At 61.0% G+C, this 15,393-nt stretch overlaps 1 protein-coding gene across 1 annotated transcript in view; it reads left to right on the top strand.

Moving 5' to 3' along the window:
• The first annotated feature begins 1,957 nt into the window (after positions 1 to 1,957).
• The window catches only part of IL11RA (interleukin 11 receptor subunit alpha), a 66,663-nt gene continuing 53,227 nt past the window's right edge, over positions 1,958 to 15,393 (top strand). The window contains exon 1 of the mRNA XM_078852693.1: positions 1,958 to 2,290. The gene's annotated coding sequence lies outside the window, so the exon portion shown is untranslated. The remainder of the gene's footprint in view (positions 2,291 to 15,393) is intronic.

Here is a 15,393-nt window from a genome sequence, read left to right as displayed (position 1 = left end):
GCGTGAAAGGGGGACTTGAAGCCTGTTGTGTTTGGTGATTTGAGGTGCGCCCGCCCCAACCCCCAGATCCCCCCAGCACAGTAATTACCAGTGACGCTAACGACTCAGACCAGCACAGCTCACTCCCACCCCATCACCCCCGGCCGGTCCCTCCCCTGCCCCAATGGCCCTGGAGCGTGTCTGGGAACTCCTCCGTGAGGCTGGCAAGTGCCGGGCCGAGGGCCCCTCACGGAGGACCTGCTGCCAGTGCCTTCGGGGCTCCGGTTCGGATCCCCCCTCGGGCATGGCACCGGGAGGGAGTGGGCTCTGCTGGTGTCCGGCCTTGCTGGGTTTAACACCGTCTCCTCCAGCCGGGGCTGTGGCGGGTGAACAGGCCGCTCCTGGGGGTGGCAGGTACATCGAACCGTTTGCACCCAGTGGATCCCTGCTCCAGCGAGGCGTCTGGCAGACATCAACTCGCCTGCTGCCAGGGCCCTGGGCAGACCTGCAGCCTCTCGTCCCCGCCCCCGCACTTCAGCACTCCTCCATGACCTCCACAGCCCAACGAACGCGGCTTCCCTCCCCCAGGCGGGAGGCTGATCCCAGGCAGGCTGGCAAGGACTGTTACTCCGTAACACGCAGACCTGACCAGCGCTGGTGCTGTGGGGCTGGGCACGGGGCCAGCGGCGGGTGTTTTATCACAGCGCACACGTACCCAGAGACACCCACGCCGCTTGGCATTGTAGGGCTGCAGGGATGGCTGGTTAATGCACGATTCCTCGTTAGTGCTGCCCTCTGCACCCTGGTTTGTTATTATGGGGCTGCCCTGGTGGGCTGGCACAGGGGCACCCCCGGGGTTGTTAGCGTAGGGCCGTCCCAGTGGGCCGTCCCAGGGGCACCCCCGGGGTTGTTAGTGTAGGGCCGTCCCAGGGGGCCGTCCCAGGGGCACCCCCGGGGTTGTTAGTGTAGGGCCGTCCCAGGGGGCCGGCACAGGGGCACCCCCGGGGTTGTTAGCATAGGGCCGTCCCAGGGGGCCGGCACCGGGGCACCCCCAGGGTTGTTAGTGTAGGGCCGCCCTGGTAGGCCGGCACAGGGGCACACCCACTCCTGGGCCCTGTGATCAACATGGGACGTGGCTCGGGGCGTCGCTGGGACGTGGCTCAGGATGTCACTGGGACACGGCTGGGACATGCCTCGGGGCGTTGCTGGGATGTGGCTCGGGGTGTCGCTCGGACATGGCTGGGACGTGGCTCGGGGCGTCGCTCGGACGTGGCTCTGGTGTCGCTGCTCAAAACTTTTTTGTTGAATATTTTTTTAATTGGAAAATGGGGATTTGACAACTGGATATTTTTTCACCTCAAACAAATCATTTCCCTTGTAATTTCCAACCAAACCAAAACCAGCCAACACCCCCACGCCCGGTTTTAAAATGTGGTGGAACACTCATCTTGCGTGTGTTCCCCGCACCTTTTCCTGTGGAAAGTTTTTAAAGCTTGACAAAGGGAGAGGAAAAGTGGGATTTTGCCCAACAAAAGGAAAATGGGGGCAGGGGGAAGTTGTGAAAGTTTTGGCGAAACTTTTCAAAGAAAAAGAAAAAACTTTAATCTGAAAAACCATATTGATTTTGCTTCTGTCCCAACAGCTCCCGTCAGGAACACTCCGCCCATGGGGCACGGGTGGGGAAACTGAGGCACGGAGCAGGGGACTCGCCTCAGGTCTCTGGGCGGGCTCAGTACAGAGCCAGTCCCCCAGTCGCTTCCGCATCGCTCCCCCGGGCAGAGGCGGCCCCGGGCCTGCCCTCCTGCCCTGCCCGCTGCGCAGACCCTAGGGGGGCGGGGACCCCGCGGTCGGGGTGAGGCCGGGCGTTTGGGGGCCGGCGCTGGCCGCCCCCGCGGTTGCGGGGCAGCGTGAGGGGGCAGGTCCAGGGGCCCGCGCCAGGCGGGTCCCGGGGGCAGGCAGGGGGAGCCCGGCGCCCTGCCCACGCCGTGCGCTCCCGAGAGCGCAAAGCCTCCTCCCGGCCGGCCCCCCGCAGGGCCCGGCCCCGCCGCCCAGACAGGAAGCGCCCGGGAGCCCCGGCCCCGGATTGGCAGGGGGATTCTCCAATTGGGCTGCGGGAGCCCCCGCCGCCGGCCAGCGCCTCCTCCGACGGGCCGGGCGGGAGGCTCGGGCAGCCCGGCGGGGGCCGCGCCATGGCGAGGGGCGCAGCGCGCCGGGGCTCGGCGGAGGGTCGCTGCGCCCAGTGAGAGCCGCGGAGCGCGCCCGAGGGCCGGCCGGCCACCATGCAGCTCGCAGCCCGGTAACAGCGGGGAAGGTAAGAGAGAGCGGGGAGCCCAGACGCCGCCGGGATGGGCGCAGAGCGGGGCCCCGGCGGGGAGCAGCCACCAGGGACCGTGCGCTGCCGGATCCCACCCCCCCCTCCCCCGGCCCGTTTGCGGCGGGGGCTGGAGCGGGGTGCGGGGCTCCCCCACTCGTCCTCCCCGGGACAACCGGCCCCAGCGTGTCCCCCAACCCCCAGCGCGGTCCGTGCGCGTCTGGCCGGGGGTCCCCTGGCGGCTCTGGACAGACGGACGGGCCCGTCGGGGACACGAGCGATGCACCGGCTGAGAAGCCGCCGGCCCGGCCCCAGCTCGCTCTGTGCCCCTCCGGTCCCTGCGTGCAGCGCCTGCCGCTCCTGGCCGGGGCATTCCGGCCTCCCCGCGGCCATCGCCCTAGCGGTGCCCGCTGCCGGGACAGCGCCGGGGGGGCCGGGCAGCCGGTCCCTGGGGCGGTCTGGAAGCCAGGCTCCCCGCGGCTCCGGGCTGGTCAGACCCGTCCCAGGGACAAGCCTGCAAGGTGCCGCTTGTGGGTCTGGAGCTGACCCGGCCCCCGTGTTTGGGGTCAGGGCCGCCTGGGGCTCGCGGTGGGGGCTGGGGTCGAGTTTCGCTCGCGAAGGGTTCGTAGGCACCAGACTCCTTCACCCGGTCGCTGCTGGGTGCAGTGGGAAGCCCAGGGGCCAGTGGATCCAGTGCTCGGGGCCGTCTCCTTGCTGGTCAGCTGGCTTCTGCACCGCGGGCTGGCGGGGACCGGGCTGGGCTCTGGACGGGGCTGGCGCTCCGTGTCTACACCCAGCGTGGGTCGATGCGAGCGCAGGTCACTGTAGGGCTGTCCAGCGGCCGGCGCCGATCCGCCCTGGAGGGGGAGCCGCTGGGTGCAGAGGGACACTCCAGCCAGCCCTTTGCTTTGGCCCACCTGCCGTTGCGAGGTGGCTACCCTGAGGGGGGTCAGGCCGGGACCAGGGCGAGGGGGGCAGGGTCTCTGCAGTGCACCCTGAACCCCGCAGGGCTGGGGGTCGTCTCAAATGGGAGCCGGCGGAGTTGGGGGCACTGGTGTAGCTGGGGGGGGGGAAGTCTAGCCCTGGAATAGCAGGGGAAGGGGGCCGTGTTGGGATTTGGGGGGCACTGGAGAAGCTCTATGTGTGTGTGTGGGGGAAGCCTGGCCCTGGGATAGCAGGGGAAGGGGGCCGGTTCGGGATTTGCGGGGCACTGGAGAAGCTCTATGGGGGCGGGGGGAGCCCGGCACTGGGATAACAGGGGAAGGGGGCCAGGTCGGGATTTGGGGGGTACTGGTGGAGCTCTGTTGGGGGGGGAGCCTGGCACTGGAATAGCAGGGGAAGGAAGCTGGGTTGGGATTTGGGGGGCACTGGGGGAGCTCTGTGGGGGGGGGAGCCTGGCACTGGAATAGCAGGGGGTCGTGGCTCAGCATTGACAGACATTGGCACAGCCAGCGGTGGGAAGCTGACCCAGCCCTTCCTCCACCTTTGCCCGCTCTGCCCAGCTGGCCCCAGCTCTTTACTCTTGCAGACACCGAAGGGGGAAAACCTGACGTGCAGATGAGCTCTGATAAGCTGCTTTTTCCCTGGCGGGTGAAGTCCCTGGGCTCGGTGCGGGCACGGGGGAAGGGCGTTAGGCCTGCACCGCGCTGGCTCGGTGAGATGAGCGAGTGACTCATGCCGATGGAGACTCCGAGCTCAGAGAAACTTGGACCAGCCCCGGTTCCCTGTTGCTGCTGCCGGGCTTATCGGAAGCCCCTGGGCTCAGTTTACAGCCTCCGTGACCCTTCTGCCGCAGGACATCCCGGGGCCCAGCTGGGGCCCAGCCCTGCCTGGCAGCTCCGCTGTCTGCGCCCGGCCCAGGCAGAGAGCCTGGCTGCATGGGGAACGTGTCCCCCAGAGCATCGCAGGGCTGCGGAGCAAAGGGCCCAGCCAGGCCGGCTGCCTAGCCTAGGCGTCCACTGTAACTGAGCCCAGCTCCTGGGTTCCCACTAGGAGACGTCAGGTACGTTGGAGCCTGGGGGCTCCCCCTCCCTAGGCCCTGCCCAAACCTGAATGTCCCTGGGCATTAGTCACGGGCACTAGAATGGGAGTCTTCGGCCGAGTGCCTGGTGAGTGTGTGGGATGGGGCTGCCCCCTACGGGAGGAATGGATCAGCGGCACTGTGATACAGGGCGCTCATAGCCACCTCTGTGTGTGCCCGCCGGGTAGGGGCACGCTCCCATCTCCCTGAGTGCAGCTGTGCGGGCCCCCATCTCTCTCAGTGGGGCAGGACGCCCCGGATCCCTTCCCCATGGGTGCCCGTAGGCAGCTGGCTGACAGCCGCTGCGTCTCTCTGTGCACGTGGATGGTTACGCTGCTCGTGTGATGGATGCGCCTCTCTCCGCGTACCCATGCAGCCCGAGTTGCCAGAGCGTCTGACCGCCTCCCCGTCGCTGGCGTATTGACCCGCAGGCAGGGCAGTGCCCCCGTTGTACGGACGGGAGCCGAGGCACACAGCAGATTAAGTGACTTGCCCAGGGTCCGGCAGGAAGTCTGCGGTGAAGCAGGGAACTGAATCCAGGTTCGTTAGGGTCCCAGTTTAGTGCCCCACCCCCTAGCCTTCCATCCCCGCGGGGAAGCGCTGCAGTGGGGAATGGCTCCCACGTCACGGCAGGAGACGCAGACCCACGGAGGGAGCTGCCGGTGGCTCTGACTCAGAAGTGCGCCGTCCCTGTCCCCAGCTGGTGGCTGGGTGTCCCGAGCAGAGGATGGGGTGCGGTGTGAGCTCAGGGGTTTGGGGCAGAGGACGTGTGTTGTGCTCTGGCTGGGGTCTACGGGGTCGGTGGCGGCTTCGGATGAGCCCAGGTGTTGGCTACGCCGGCTCAATCGTTTCGTGACGAGATTCTCAAGGCGGCCCCCTCAGCGACCTGACAGAACCACGTTATGTACAGCGCTGGCAAGACGGGGGGGCCCACGCTGGCGTGATGGGGCCCGGGGGGCATTGGGCCTCGGTTGGGATGAAGGCTGCTTGGATTGAGAGCAGCTGTTTATAAATGTCACATCAGAAACTTGTCTAAAGTCTAATTGTGTGTGTGCACACGTGCGAATGCACGGACCCACGTGGGGGGGGTGTATGCCCGTGAGCACGCACGGACCCGGACCCACGTGGGGGGGGTGTACACCCGTGAGCACGCACGGACCCGGACCCAGGTGTGGGGGGGTATACGCCCGCGAGCACGTACGGACCCGGACCCACGTAGGGGGGGGGTGTACGCCCTTGAGCACGCACGGACCCGGACCCACGTGGGGGGGTGTACACCCGCGAGCACGCACGGACCCGGACCCAGGTGTGGGGGGGTGTACGCCCGCGAGCACGCACGGACCCAGACCCACGTGGGGGGGGTGTACACCCGCGAGCAAGCACGGACCCGGACCCAGGTGTGGGGGGGTATACGCCCGCGAGCGTTCACAGGCACAGACCCACGTGGGGGGGGGGGGGATGTACACCCGTGGGCGCGCACGGACCCGGACCCACGTGGGGGGGTGTACGCCCGCGAGCACGTACGGACCCGGACCCACGTGGAGGGGGTGTACACCCGCGAGCACGCATGGACCCGGACCCAGGTGGGGGGGGTATACGCCCGCGAGCACGCACGGACCCGGACCCAGGTGTGGGGGGGTATACGCCCGCGAGCGTTCACAGGCACAGACCCACGTGGGGGGGGGTGTACACCCGCGAGCGTTCACAGGCACAGACCCACGTGGGGGGGGGGGATGTACACCCGTGGGCGCGCACGGACCCGGACCCACGTGAGGGTGCACGTGCGTTAGCCCTCCCCCCTGCAGTGATTTCCCCTGTGCTCTGTTCCACTAAAGGAAAATCCGTCTCAGGGGAACTGGCTGGCTAGAGACTGCGTTCACGGGACAGGAACTTCCCTTGTTTCCATCTGCCCCAACTTGGTGCTTCCCTTTTTCTTTTCTTTTTTTTTCCAGAGAGGAGTCTGAGCTGGGTGTGGATTCGAGGCATGTCTAGATCTCAGGGTTTGGCCATTGCCCATTCCAGAGACATGGGCCAGGAATTGGGGTGTAGACAGGGACTGCCCCAAACACCTAGTACAACGGGCCATGAGCCGGCTGGCGTCTCTGCCCAAACCCAGCAATACGTAATGGCTCCAAGCTCTCCAGGGGATTGCTGGGCTGGTTTTAGAGAGTTTTCAAAGTTGTGATGTTTTCGTAACGAGAGTGACAATAGTTTGAACATTTTCCATCTGTTTTTGTGTTGGTTGTAAAACCAACCCCCCGAAAAAACCCTTCTGGTGAACATTTTCATTTCATTTGTAACTTTCATTTTTTTGATGCAAAACCAAAGCTCGTTCCGTTGTTAAAAGCCCGGTGGTGTTTGGTTTTCAAAGAAAATGATTGGTTTCTTCAGAATATTGCTGTGGGGAACACTCCCTGTTTTCCAAGCAGCCCGCTCCGAGGCGAACAGGGGACACGGGAAGAGGGATGCGAAAATTGGCCCCCTTCCCCTCCAAACAGTGTGTCCACTTTGCGACGGGCTCTGAAACACCTTTTCTCCGCAGCGCGACACACAAGCTCCTTGGGGCAGGGGCCGTCTCTTTCTTCTGCCTTTGTACAGCACCTCGTGTGACTGCAATGCGCCAAATAATAAAAGGAGTCGAGTTTTACCAGCGCTCCCGTGGGAAGAGCTGCAGCACTCCCGCCTTTGCCCTTGTCATTGACGTGGTGAGCCCAGGTTCTCACTCACCGAAGCTCTGACCCCCGCAGCCACGCTTCCGTCTCTCCCTCCCCGGCACTCGTGAAAGTTGGAAAATGTGCCTATGTCGGACCGTTGTTTTGCTGGCGGCCTGGCCTAGCTGTCGCTGCCGGCAGCGGAAAGTTGACCACAGCGGGAACTGCAGTGGGGTCGGCTCTAGACAAGGCTGCGTGGGGAGCTTGAGAGGTGCCTGGGCAGTGTGACGGCTGGTTAAGCTAAGCGTGGGCAAGTGCTAGGAGACCGGTTGGAAGGGCGCTTTCAAGCGATCGCACACAGTCCTGGGTTCCATCGACTGTACCTGCTCAGGAGAAACATCCAGGCATCGTTGTGGGCCGCTCGGTAATGTGTGCAGCAGTGAGTGGGCAAAAACACTGGCAAGTTGTGAGGCCCCACTAAGAGAGGGCTGGAGAATGAAGCTGAACTATGGTGGCCCTACCCTATAAAGCAGTGGGATGCCCTTACATGGGAGAGCGTGTTCAGTTCTGGTCCCCTCCTGTCAGACAGGATAGAGCAGAAATAGAAACAGGCTAGTAAAAATGATTGCAGGCCTGGAGAGACTGCTGTAAGAGGAGAGTTGGCAAAGATCAGGGCTATCACACTGAGCAAGGAGTGCTGTGGATGGGTACAGAGTGTGAAGGGAGGAGCAAGTCACTGAGCATTTCTTTCTACCCTGTCTTGTAACACAGGCACAAGGCAACTTTCAGCAAAACTGAAAAGCAACAAATTCAAAACTGACCCAGGACAATGTGTTTTTAAGTAACATGTGATGAACCCATGGAACTCACTGCCACAAGACATCACTCCTGCCAAGAGATTAGAGGGACTCAAACCCTGAATAGTGAGGATAGTGATGTGTGTCAGGGGTACCAAATCTATAGCTTAGGGTACAAACCTACCACTGCCTGACTGGGTTAGACAGAAATGTCCCCTGTACGCACGTATCGCATATGGTCAGTTCTAGGAGTATGCCATATTCCTCCTGAGAGGGGACTGGGTACAGGCCTGGCCAGCTCCCACTGAAGTCCATGGAATTGTATTCCTGCGTTCGGGTAACCCCTGCTTTGACTCACCCAGAGCTTTCTGCAGCTGTGGGGCTCAAACTCCCCACACAGGTTGTCTCAGTTCAGATGTTATTTACAAAGTTATTTAAGTCCCTGTCATGTGAGGGGAGGGAAGAGAATAGAAACAAGAAGGGCCAGACTGGGTCAGACCAAAGGTCCATCCAGCCCAGTGTCCTGTCTGCTGACAGTGACCAGTGCCAGGTGCCCCAGAGGGAATGAACAGAACCGGTAATCATCAAGTGATCCATCCCCTGCCGTCCACTCCCAGCGTCTGGCAGTCAGAGGCGTAGGGACACCCAGGGCACGGGGTTTTGTCCCTGACCATCTTGACTCATAGGACCTGTCCTCCAGGAACTTGTCTAGTTCTCTTTCAAACCCAGTTATACTTTTTTTCTGCTTTTAAAAAAGAGCAATTGAGACGAGTTGTGTTTTCTGCACAATTAGCAAGAGCAAAAGGACTTGGACGCCAAGCTGGAGACGTGGCGAGCCCGCCGCTGAGGGGTGGCAGATGGGGAGAACAGCGCTGTTCTGAGTGACCAGCAGGGCCGGGGGGCCCGGGTGGGCCCGTTCCCAGGCAGAGGATGCAGCGTAGAATGTTCCCCTCACGCTCCTCCCAGGCTGGTCCAGTTGGGGCATGTCGGCATTTACCCAGAAAAGCCCTGGGCCTGCCCTGAGCTCTGTGTGGGGCTCTCGGGCCCACTGAGTCGGTGGGCGTCTTTCCAGCGATGCCCACGGGTTTTGGATCCAGCCCCTAATCTGAGACGCTGTGGATGGGCTTGGCCTGCTCTCACTCAGGCCGTCTCCCTGGGGCTGGAGCGTGGCCTTTGTGTGTTCTCCAGGGCTTCGCCCTGTCTTGTGTCAGGGCTCCCAGGTGATGGGTCTCCCACCGTGCCCCAGTCCACAGCCTCACTGGGCCATCCAGTGCCATCGGCCTTGATTTCTGTGGGCAGTTCAGCTGAATAACTGATGGCCCGAGGCAGCCCCCAGCCAGAGGCTTGCCACACCTAGTTAGCCTCAGGTTCCCTGTCTCAGTTCCCTCCCTCTGTGGCAAGCTTTACCTGTTACCGTGTCCTCTGAGTGTTTACCGAGCATTACCCTGACCCCTGAGCCTTGCCTAGCCGCGTCTCCTCTCAGCTCCGTTTGCCTCTGCTCTGAACTCCCTCTGGTTTGTTCATATCCCCAGGGTCCCCACCCAGCGCTGTATCTCAGGACTGGTCTCGGCTGCCCTGTGATTTTGATTCCTGGGTTTGTTGTGCACACGTGGCTGGCCGGGTGTGAAGTCCAGTCTAGCCTCAGGAGAAGATTGTAGCAGTGTCTCATGGACGCAGCTGTAAAATCTCCCCCGCCTGAGATAAGTGACCCCAGAGCATAGGCCTTCGACCTCACGTTAGTTGGCTCTGAACGTGCTTTGAAGAGCCCGGCTCCAGTCACTGAATTACCCAGATTCCTCCCCAGACTCCGCTCAGGAACTTCAGCCAGGGCCTCGCTGCAGCTCAGACGAATGGTTTAAACTGGCAGATAGTTGTAAAGCCTCCACAGAACAGAAACTGCCCAGCGCTTGGCAGGGGAAGCAACATCCAGGCTTCTGGGCCGACCCGGGCTGGCCCTTCTCGCATGGCAGGTATGGCGGGAGGTACACACAAGCGCTGGACCTTTAAAGGAGCACAGTCGTTTCCCCTGGCCAATAACATTTGTAGCTCTAAAAGAAAAGGAGGACTTGGGGCACCTTAGAGACTAACCAATCGGTTAGTCTCTAAGGTGCCCCAAGTCCTCCTTTTCTTTTTGCGGATACAGACTAACACGGCTGCTACTCTGAAATTTTTAGCTGTGCGTGCGAAAAGTCACAGCCCCGAGGGACCCAGCAGGCTGCCTGGGTGACCGTGTGTCTAGCCCCTTCCAGTGCCTGGAGGTGCCCAGTTGTTCATGACCGTGCTGGGCACCCTGGAAAAGCCCAAATCCTCCTCAGTCACCAGAGAGTCCCTCATCCCGAGCCTGGAAGAATCCATCGGTCACTTTTCCTCTGTGAGGTGAGCAGACTTGGGGGCCAGACCCTCCTGCATAGCCCGGGCCAGGGACCCGAGATCAAGTCATCAAAGCTGCAGGCACGGAGGTCCATGGTTATCAGCTGGAAGATTCCTGGCATCCCCAAGGTCTCCCGTCTTCACAAACAGCCGCATGCGGCAGCTAATGAACCCTGGGTGACCCTCCAGATGCTTTTCAATTGACAGGCGGCCGTTAGCAGGCAAAGGCCAGCAGCCTGTGCGGAGCAGCCGCCCGTGTGCTGGCATGTGCAGGCTCCGGCCTCGGTGGGGGCCAGGGCGGTGCGGGGAGGACAATGTAACTGAGTTCCTGGTGGAAAAAAAATACCGGAGTGGTGACCTCATCCCAGAGAAATCTAAACAGAAGGTTCAAAGCAGCAGCGTTTGGGTGGGATCCTGCCTTCGCACGCGTGTGAATCTGCTGACCGGAGTGGAGTCCCTCCGGATTTACACCAGTGCCAGAGAGCAGAATCAGGTCCTTAGCCGGCTTCCTGCTCTGTCCCAAGTTCCTCCCACGTTTGCCCCTTTCCGCGCGTCGCCCTCAGAAGAGAGAGGGCTTGGTGGGAGCAGGGTCAGCTGCCTCTGCTCCCTCATTGCCAGCAGCTCACTGGCCAGCGTGACGCTCTCCCACCTGCCGGGAGGGACGGGCTGGGAGCAGGGACCCGGATCTGCCCAGCTTTCATAGGGAGAGGCCTGTTCTCTCCTGTCCAATACCGCCCGAGAGGGCACCTCCCTCTGTCCTGAGCCTGGGGCATCTATCACATCTTCTCTCTGCGCCCGGGGACCAGTGCAACATGCGGGTCTAGCAGCATCACCAAGCAGCTGACTGAAGGGCCAAGGTACCTCCTCCCGGCTGGACCCCCCAGCGACAGACCTGGGCTGATCCCACGGTTTCCGTGTGCCTTTTCCAGTCATCCAGGATCTCTCCTGTCTGCCCCGAGTTCTCAAAGTTAATTGCTACTGGCTCGGAGATCTCCAGCCAGTTCTTCATTTATTCCAGGGTGTGTTAGAAATGTCTCCAACCCCGCAGGGTCCTAGAGCCCGGGCTCCAGCGCGAACCCGGAAATCTACACAGCAGTGAGTCGGCTAGCACAGGCCAGCCGCGGGAGGCTAGTGACTGTGTAGGCAGACCCGAAGACGTATAACTTGTCCAAGTAGTTCTGAGCTTGTCCTTTTCCTGTCCTAGCCTCAGATCCTACCCCCCGTGCACCGATGGTCACTATGGTAGCTGGCCGGTCGCTGCTGTCCTTTTCTGGTGGAAGCGGAAAAAACCCGGTGTCCAATCCTTCGGCCACCACTGAGTTTCCCTGTCATTGGCTTCCCCCCTCGCTGCGTGCTGGGCCTGCCCTGTGCGTGGGCAGCCTCTGGCTTCTCATGTACTTGAAAAATGGTCGCGCGTCACCCTCCACGCCCCTAGCCAGTTTAATCCCACTTTGGGCCTCGGCCTTTCTCATTTTGTCCCCCATGCTCGTGTTGGGATTTTTAGTTGTTTTTTTTTACATTCATAACTGTGTAGCCCCCCCCGACCCCTGCTCTCTGGGTTGCTCTGCCCCAAAGCACCTGGCCCCATCCTGCTCCAGCTCTGGGTCTCTCATTCAACCAGCTGAGCTTGACGATGCCGGCCGCAATTACCAGCCTTGTGTTCCCAGGGGCCGCGTCCTCTGGAGAGCAGCGTGCGTGTGACCAGGGCAGGGCGCTGGGATTCGGCTCCGAGGAGCGGCTGCTGCTTCTGGAGCTCCTGCCCAGCCGTCCCCTGGGGTAGGTTAGTGTCGGCGCTGGGGGGGGGGCAGGGGCAGGGGCAGGCAAGAGTGTTTGGAGGCGCTAGTGTGAATGGGGGTGAAGGGGAGGTGAGGGAAGCTGGGGGCTGAGTGCATTGGTGGTTGTGGCATCTGTCAGGGAGCAGGTGTGTTTGCACGGGGGGTGTACGCGTGAGTGTACATATATGGGGGGTGTACACGTACATGGGGCGGGGAGGGTGGGGTTGGAAGCTGGTGCCAGGCTCTTTCCCTGCGGGCAGGTCCATGGGGACGGGTGAACTTCGGCAATTGTCTTTTACTCTTGTTCTGGTTCCAAATAAATTGTCCTCAGACCCCAGGTCATGTGACATTAACAAAACCCCTCCCCTCTAAGCAGGCGATTTCTTCCCAAACAAGGCAGGTTCCTAGACCAAGGGGAGCCCTTTTGTGTCTCTGCTTCCTCAGCGCTAGCCCCACTCCGGCTCGCTTCCTGCTCCAGGTTTAAAGAGACAGGGCCCCTCTCCTCACCCCCAGATTGTGACTGGTGCAGGGTTGCCATGATGGTGCTTAATGGAGCTAGGCGGACGCACCCCAGAAAACCGGCAGCCATGCCCACCAGTGCCCAGCGTGCCCTTGGCGCGTGGGATGCTGGACATGAGTTCCTGCAGTTGCTCTGATGCCAAGCGTCACCGCTCCAAAGCCCATTGCAAACAGACGGGGGCGGGGCTGGGAGCTTGGCTGCAGGGCCGTTGCCCACCCGCTACCCATGCATCTGTGCACGTTTAACCCCTGCACCAGATGAGCTGGTGTGGACGCCTGGAAAGGGCTGGCTGCTGCTGGGAGAGCCAAAGGGGCCTGGCAGGCAGCACTGCACTGTCATGCAGCCTCTCTTTGCTCACGCTGGCGGGTGGCATGGGAGAATGGTAGCCACGCTCGAGATGGGCACTTGCAGCCGTGGCATGGCATAGCAGTGCCTCCTGCCGGTTTGCCGCAGCACACGGCAGGGCTGCCTTCAGAGAGTCGCCACGTTCCTGACTTGGCTCTGATGTGAGCTTGGGGGTGCAGGCCCGTGCCATCGAGCTGGGACTGCGGGGTAGAGCCAGGCTTAGTGTGGGTCCCTCAGGCAGTGCCCCCAAAGGCAGCCAGCAGCAAACACGGCTAATCCAGACCTGCCCCTTACCTCCGGCTTTGCCACGGGATGTCAGCTCCCAGTCATTCCAGCCCGGGACTGCTTACGGCAGCTCTCTTGGGGCCCCTCACCCCCACACCCCGCTATTCCAGTCCTGAGCTCTGTATATCCAGCTCTGCCAATGCCCCTCAGTCCCGACCCACAGCCCCCTGTTATTCCAATCTTGGGCCATTCTCGAGCAAGGAGCACTGACCCTGCTGGCTCTGACCTGGCTGTGAACAGCCTGAGGAAGGGATGGGAGCAGGCAGTCCCCTTTGTTTGGGAGTGGCAGAGGCAGGATTCGAACATAGGTCTCCAGGAGGGTCAGGCTCTTGCGTTAATTGCTGACTCACCCCGTGCCTGCCTTCCATGGGGCTGCTAACTGCAGCATTTGCCTTTTTAAGATCTGAGCTGTAACTCTGTGAAATTCCCAGGCAGGTCCCTCGTACGGGTCTGCTCAGCCGAGAGCCCTGGGTTGGGACACTCCCCGTGGTTCCTGTGGCCTCGTGGGCAGAGGAGAGCCGCGGCCGCAGAGACCAGAGAAAGGAAGCTAATTTAAACCCTCACGAACACACGCTCCGCTGCCTGGAGGGGCACTGGGAGAGCAGAGTGAATCACACGGCTAACGCCAGCTTTCCTCTGCTTGTCTGCTGTCCGGCCAACGCGTGGCCACCGTCCCCGCGGGCAGAGGGCTGGTTAGAAGGCAGGGCTGCTGGGCTGCTCAGGTGCCGGGCTGGCTGGTGCGTCGCTGGTGAATGCACGCCAAGGAGTTGGGCCGGGCTGTTTGCTATTTGTGGTGCGTGGGGGCAGGTTTCTGCTCCCTGGCTGCGCACACGCCCCGTCTCATATCAATTAGCGTGCTTTCCCATGGAGCTTTGTAGCAGAACAATCTGTTGATGTGAAAATATGGGGGCTGGTGAATATTTCCACCTGCACCCAGGGCCCGTGCAAATCCTTGTGAACGTCACGTGCAGAATCCAGCCGTGAGCAGCTGCAGGCATCTGCATGGGGTTTGGATTCTGTCTGGACTAGTTCTAAAACGCGCCGGGAGATGCAGCGTCTATGGAGCCCAGGGCCAAATTCCCCCAGGGGTAGGCCCTGTGCGTCCAGTTCCCATGGCTGTGCCTGCCTGGACTATGGCTGCATGTGCAAACAAAGGCTTTGCCATCCAACGTGCCCTTGAGCAGTTGCAGTGGTGGTAGCTGTGCACGTGGGTGTGAGCACACGCGTGTGTGTACGCATGTGCTGTTCCCCATGGACCATCAGCCCTTCGTGTTGTGTGTCCCGTCCTCCTCCCCCGTGTGCAGTGGGTTGGCTCTGAGGGCTTGGCGTTTAGTGACACACAAATCCAGCGCAGAGAAGGGAGGGCCAGGGCAACCCTCAGGGTGGAGACATGGAGGCCGCGATGCAGCCTCTCTGGTCCAAACAGCTGGGAGGCCCTCCCCTGAAGAGCCGATGAGAAAATCCATGGTCACCCCATGACGTTCTTGACTTGAACTGGGACCGTATAGAACAGTGTTGCAACCAAGGTCCTGTAGTGGCACCAAATCTTGAATAAAGGGGGTCAAATGAGGTGTCTAAGGCACGGTTATGGTTTGCTGGTTAGGATTATGCTGTCTGTTTGCATGTGTCATTTTTGTATTTAAAGATATACGTATTGGCTCTAGACTGTCTGTATTTCAAACTTGTGCTGTGGTTCTGGGGGACACCCCAGACAAGTTAACCAATTCTAGCTCCCATCTCTCTCTTTTTCCTTTTATGAATAAACCTTTAGATTTTAGATTCTAAAGGATTGGCAACAGCCTGATTTGTGGGTAAGATCTGATTTGTTTATTGACCTGGGTCTGCGGCTTGGGCCTTTGGGATCGAGGGAACCTTTGTTCTTTTCCGGGGGTATCGGTTTTCATACCCATTTGTCCCCATAATGAGTGGCACTGGTGGAGATACTGGGAAACTGGGGTGTCTGAGGGAATTGCTTGTGTGACTTGTGGTTAGCCAGTGGGGTGAGACCAAAGTCCTCTCTGTCTGGCTGGTTGGGTTTGCCTTGGTGTGCACAGAAACCCCAGCCTGGGGCTGTAACTGCCCTGCTTGAAGCAATTGGTCCAGAATTGGCACTCTCCGTGGGGTCCCGCCAGAGCCAGCCTCGGTGCAGTGGCATAGTCGTGCTTGGATCCACAGAACCAGGTCAATTAAACTTTGGGTCAGAACCCCACGCTATCCAAATCTGAATTTTGGTAGTGAGAGTTTGGTTGGTTAAAAAGCCGTTGCAATGGGTGAGCAAAGAGCCTATGAGGGCCTTGACAAAAAAGCCCTGAAAGGTTTGTGGTCAGAAAAGGGGGTAAG

This window comes from Lepidochelys kempii, chromosome 5 (assembly GCF_965140285.1).
Source record: "Lepidochelys kempii isolate rLepKem1 chromosome 5, rLepKem1.hap1, whole genome shotgun sequence".
Lineage (NCBI taxonomy): Eukaryota > Metazoa > Chordata > Testudines > Cheloniidae > Lepidochelys > Lepidochelys kempii.
This window is presented reverse-complemented; position numbering and strand designations above follow the sequence as displayed.